We start from the raw sequence: 6788 nt of genomic DNA, 5'->3' as shown, positions 1-6788 counted from the left end.
ACCCTAAAACCTGATTCTACTTATTGATCCTGATCCGTAAGCCTTATTCCTTGTAAACCAATAATTGTTGAATCCCCAGATACGGTCCATGTACATACGATACTACTCCATAAATACATATATACCTTATACAGATCGCTGAACTAGATTTGCTTAACGTACCAACCTTCATACCTCATACATCAGAAGACTAATCCTTGTAACTATTAAACCCTGGTTCTTCTATTATTCGGTTCTTTTATAGGTTGGAGGCCAATCTTTATACATACCCTGTTATACCTTTATGGTGTTTACAAATCACCCTATGCTTTGAGACGAATGTTGTTTATGATTCTATTTTTAATTTACATATTTCATTATGTTTTTATTATATAATTGGATTGTTTTCTAAATGTGGACCAGATTCGTGGTCAGACCAGATTCATGGTCGTATTAGGCCAATGTGTGGCTTAGATTTAGTATATAGAGTAGAGATGAGTGCCTTGCTCAGGATTAGTGCGTGACTGATCAGCAGCCTACCCTCGGTTTTTAAAATAAAAAGTGAATATCCAATTCTAATCATTGCTTAACAAGAAACTTGATACCTTAAATCACTTCATTTGATCATTGTTTAATCTCAATATTGTCACTGTGACTTGCTGAGCTAGTTAGCTCACTCTTTCGAATCTGTTTATCTTCTTAAGAAGGTAGTTGTTGGTAATGAGGATCCCCGGATAAGTATGCAAGCTATGATTCCAGGTTAAGTCGGAATAAGCTAGATGGAGACTTTTGTTTTAGTTTTAATTTTGAAAGTTTGTAAGAATGTTTTATTTTCGGGTGTAAGTTAAACTAGTTAGGATTTGGTATGTTTGTAATATAAATAAGGTTGTGGCTTGTGTGCATACTTTAACCTGTTGCGATCCATGGTTATGGTAAGTGGAATCATTGCATATATTATTTTCATAAACAGGTTTATATATGGTGTGTGTGTGTGTGTGTTGTGAACCCCAAACTTCTGACCCGGATTTGGAGGGCGTCACAGGTTTGGTATCAGAGCTACAGGTTATAAGTTACTAACAAAAGCCTAGAGTATTAGTTGTTGAAGTGTGGTACAAGCTATGTTTGTAAATATATTTTTTGATGTCATACTAAGGTATATGTCAAACTATGCGTGATGTTGTTCATCGTGGCTCATCAGTAACTATAAAATATTTGTTGATATCTTACTCATTTTATATAATTATGTAAAAACACAAGTACATAAATTTAATGATTAACAGTTTTAATTTTGTTTTGACATCCTTATTTTATATGTTAATAGTCTAATATTATGTTTCTTCCTTACATTACAGGAATAATGGCTTTGTCAAGTTTAGTGCCTTCAACTGTGAACTTCCTTTCAATGCTGGACAGAAGCTCTGCAGCTAGTTTCTTTCATTAGTCTAGGTTCTCAAAAGTGGTGGTTATATGGGTTGGTGGCATATTATACATCTTTGCTTATTTGAATATGATATGTGATGTATTTCATTAAATAAACATTAATAGCGTGTAAAAAACTCCTCCCACATATGTGACTTGGAATTTTTTATTGTGTTGAATTTGATCTTTAATTTGAGTTTTTAAGTTAAATGCATTTAAGTTTTTAGTGTTGCAAGTGTGACCAATTGATAAATTTATGTTAGTAAAAACTGGAAAAAGTGTTACAATAAATACCAGAGTGTTAAAAAAAGAATGTTAAAATTAGATATAAAAATGTTACCAAAAGATTGAACTATTTTATAGCCAGTGTTACAATAGAAAATATGATATTGTAAAAGAGTTTATTGTAACATATTTTTAGGTGTTACTAGACCTTTAAGGGTGTTGCAATAAAACTATTATTATATCTGTATTATGTTACCATAGATATTTAAAGTTTAACCATAGGTGGTCTTTTGTAACACTTTTACCAATGTTACCTAAGATCCAAACAGTGTTACCATATACCCCTATGGTAGCAGGGAAAAATCCAACACCCAAAATTTTTCAAAAAGTGTAACTATAGCCAAAGTGTTCCTCCTAGACAACACTTTTTGGTCATTTTAACACCATTTTGGTGTTGGTACAGGCCATATATGGTTTAGTGTCAGTCGTGTTTATTTCAAGTTTAGTGACAGTGGGAATAGGAGTTTTTGCAGATGTGCAATACATTAAGTCAAAGTTCTTTAAAAGATCATGAATGTATTTGATTTGACTAATAAATATTTCATCACTAACTTGCTTAACTTGGAGACCAAGGAAGTAAGTCAGTTCTCCCATCTTGCTCATCTCATATTTATTTTACATTAGTTTGGCAAACGTTTTGCAAAAATTTTCATCTGTAGAGCCAAATATATTATCATCTACATAAATTTGAACAAGTATACTAGAGCCATTAACATTTCTAAAGAAAAGAGTTTTGTCAACAGTACCTCTGGTGAAATGATTTTCTAAAAAGAATTTTAACAAAGTATCATACCAGGCTCTAGGTGCTTGCTTCAATCCATAAAGTTCTTTCAAAATATAGTAAACATATTCTGGAAACTTGGGGTCTTCAAAACCAGGAGGCTGACTGACATAGACTTCCTCCTCCATATCTCCATTAAATGCACTCTTTACATCCATTTGATAGAATATGAAATTGACATGGGCTGCATAGGCTACAAATATCCTGATAGCTTCAATTCTTGTAACACGAGCAAAGGTTTCATTAAAATCTATCCTTTCATGTTGATAATAGCCTTTAGCAACCAATCTTGCTTTATTCCTTATGAATATGCCATTCTCATCTATCTTGCTTCTGAATACCCATTTGGTGTCAATAGAATTCTTGCCTTTTGGTTTGGGTACCAACTTCCATACCTTATTCCTTTCAAATTGGTTTTGCTCTTATGGCATAGGTAAAACCTAATCAGGATCCAACAAAGCTTCTTCTACCTTCTTTGATTCTTCCTGTGACAGGAAGCTGCTATTTTGAATTCATCTTGAGTGTTTTTCCTTGTTTTCACTCTTGAAGATGCATCTCCAATGATCAGTTCAAATGGGTGATCTCTAGCCTATTTCATTTGTTTTGGTAGATTAGTTCTAGATGAAGAGGCCTCATTATTATCTTGATGAGTGATTGATTTTAATTTAAAGAAACTCCCCTTGAGTTTATGGATCTTTGATTTGAGGTTGAGGTTCTTTCAGTATGTGATCTAAAAGGGCCTTCAACTCCTATTGATGGTTCAACGGATGTTGAATTTTTCCTTTCGACAATTGATGCAATTTCTCTATCAATGGATGATGCACCATGTGTTTCGACGGATATAGAATTCTGTGATTCATTTGTTGCTGATTTTCTGCATATTCCTTAGAAATTGTTTCTTGATCACTTTCATCACAGTTCATCTCAACATTGTCAAATTTGAGGCTTTTTTTGGAAACCATCATCTTGCAGTCCTTCAATCTTCTTATCATCAAACACAACATGTACAGATTCTATAACAATATTGGTTCTTAGATTGTAAACTCTATATGCTTTCCCAACAGTGTTGGGTAATGAATATAACACAGGGGGTGAATGTGTTTGAAATAATTTTAATGGCTTTTTGAACTTTTAAGAATGGCGAATAAAGTAATTTGTATTGTAGAGATAATATGCTTTAGCAGAATAATTAAAACATGCACATGAACACACTTATCTTTTAAAACTCACTTGATTTTATATTAAAATCAAGCTAGTGTTTTGCTACAAATTTCTGGGCTCTTAGTATGTTAAGAACTCAGCTTCTCTTTTGAGAGTTATAAGATATTTCAGATCTATTTGTTACTACTAAAACGAAGCATCCAGTGTTTACTTTATAGAGCAGTAAATACTGGTTTTTACACAGCATGCAATAGCATGTACTAAACCCTAATTTTAGATAATTAAATCTTTCTAATTCTGGCTTAGTGTATCTTTCAAATTGTGCATTCCTGTGACTTTACTTTTTAAGTTAATCTTGGCCTTTGATCTTGTACTCTTCAAGATGCTTTTGTAGACTTTTCAAATTAGTGATCAATTTGTCTGTTGATTGACAATATTGGATATTTAACTGATCTGCATTCTGTACTTAAGCTTTATATCGAGATCTCAAGTTTGTCATATAGAGAACTCGACATCTCGATAAGTATAATGACTTATCAAGATCTCTAATTACTCTATAGCTGTTTGACATATCGAAGTCTCTGAGTTCTCTATAAGAGAATTTGGATTTCCGAGATCTCTTATCTTCATGTCTTCATTTTGGCTTATCGATATCTCTGAGTTCTTTATAAGAGAATTTGGCTTGTTGAGATCTCTTATCTTCATATCTTCATTTTGGCTTATCGATATCTCTGAGTTCTCTAGTGACGACTTATCAATATATCAGAGTTCTCTAATGACAATTTGACTTATTGATATCTCAGAGATCTCTAGTGATATTTTGACTTATCGATATCTCAGATTTCTCTAGTGAAGAAATGACTTGTCGATATCTTCAATCTTCATGTCTTCAATTTGGCTTGTCGATATCTCTGAGTTCTCTCGTAGCTTTTCTTGACTTCTCGATAAGTCATTCTGGAGTTCTCGAATGACTTCTCTATAACACTTAATCTGTGACTTGTAGATTTCTTGACTTAGAATGTTTTTCCTAAAACAGGTTTATTCAACTCCAAGCTTCTTCACACTTTCTCTGAGGCATGATCTTCATGATCTTCTTCCAGAGTTTATTCTTTGGCTTGAGACTGTTTACAGAAAAATACTCTAGTATAATCTATTTACATTTTTACATACTTAAATGTTACAATACAAACTGCAAACGTAGATTATCATACAACTTACTTAGGGTTTGTCAAATTGACTTAATCTTGTTATAGTACAGGCATGTCTTGCACAATAATCTCCCCCAATTTGTGAGAAGATTGCGTATCAAAAATTCATGCATGTTAACAAGACTAACCCCAAGCTATAACGAACAATTAAAATTTACAAAAAAAATGACAGAAGTACAATACTTAACTTTGAGAGGTTATAGAAATTTAAACAGGAAATTCATTACACAAAGTCGTCATATCGTGGCTCTTTTATAATGAGATCCTTAAGAGTTACTAACACTTCCATTTCTACTAAGATCTCACTTCCCCTTCAGGATTCCACAAGTTTGAGCCACTCATCCATTGAATAACCATTTAGATAACCTGCTCTAAATCTGGAGAATCTGCCAACTTTTATGTTCAGAAAATGTCCATCTTTGGAGAGTCTGCTCATCCCTTTTGCTTTAAGCTCATTTGATCTTTTCTCGATTCTTGCAAGTTCTTCTGCATACTTCCTATCTCTTTCCTCCTTTTCATCCTTTGCTCTTGTAATTTTCTCATCTCTTTCTTTCACCCATACACAATATTCAACTTTCCAAAACCTTGTGATGTATCCTTATTGTTGTGAATATGTTGTGTACTTGTTGATTTCTTTAACAAAACACCTTGGTAGATTTTACTTAGTGAAAAATGTAGCACTCGACGGATAAGGATTATAGTCCCGACAGATGACTCAATATAGTTCCGACGGATGATGATTTATTATCCATCGAGTGAGTAGCTTATGTGACAATAAGTCTGTAGCACATTTCTGCATACACATTGTTTAGATTCTATAGTAGTACTCAAGTCATGTTGAATTTAACTAGATATGTAGAATAGGTTGATTAATTATAAATAGATCATGTCTTGTAATTCTGCATAAATGAAATGAAGTCAAGTGCCAGATTGCTACCCGACGGATAAACAATAATGCCATTTGACGGATGATCAACAAGACAACCCGACAGATGATCATGAACTCGACGGATGATCATGAACCCGACGGATAGAGAATTCAAATATCTGTTGACAGTGAAAACACAGTCACATGCGTCGAGTGTATGCAAATGGAATGTGGAAGCCTATTCAACTGAGTTTTAGAGAACAAAGAAGCATTGCCATTTCCATGCTATTATGAAGATATTCAAAGATACTGGAAAAGAGTAATAAAGTAGCATGGTATTAGACTTGATAGTTTTTGTTTTATTATCCTGTCTTATTACTTTGTAATCTTGGTGATATATAAACCAAGAAGTAGCAAATAGAACAACTAACTAAGCAACCAAGAGAGAAACATTTGTAAGCTGTATTCTTAGCATTTCTCTGCAATCTTAGTTGTTAAAATTTGTAAGCAGTTGTGAGCTAATTGCTACACAGAGTTATCTTGATATATTATATATCTCTGGTGGATACATTCAAATCCACCAGAAAGTTTTTAAAGACCTGTGTTTTTAATTACTTGTGTTTTGATTCATTTCAAGTTATTATTCCGCACTCTGCAAATCAATTCACACTGATATGTATATTTAAGTTAGAACACGTTTATTTGTGAAAAAATTTCAAGAATTCCATTCAACCCCCCTTCTGTAATTCGTGTTGCATTTTTAGGGACTAACAATTGGTATCAGAACAAGCTCTTGAAGAACAAAGAGTTTAAAGATCACAACAAAACAGCAAGATGAACAAGAAGGATGTTGGAGTCAAGATTCCTTTTCTGGACAAAGATAATTACCATCACTGGAAGGTAAAGATGCATCTTCATTTACTTTCTCTCAAGATGAGGCCTATGTAGATTGCATAGAAAGAGGTCATCATGTTCCAATGAGAGTTGCAACTGGAAATGAGCCATCTGTCCCTAAGCCAAGGCATGAATGGTCTGATCCTGATATTGAACAAGTCAGGAAAGATAAGAAGGCCATGAATATCCTCTT

The sequence above is a fragment of the Apium graveolens genome, chromosome 3 (assembly GCF_009905375.1).
Source record: "Apium graveolens cultivar Ventura chromosome 3, ASM990537v1, whole genome shotgun sequence".
In the NCBI taxonomy this organism is placed as follows: Eukaryota; Viridiplantae; Streptophyta; class Magnoliopsida; order Apiales; family Apiaceae; genus Apium; species Apium graveolens.
Note: the sequence above shows the minus strand (reverse complement) of the source record.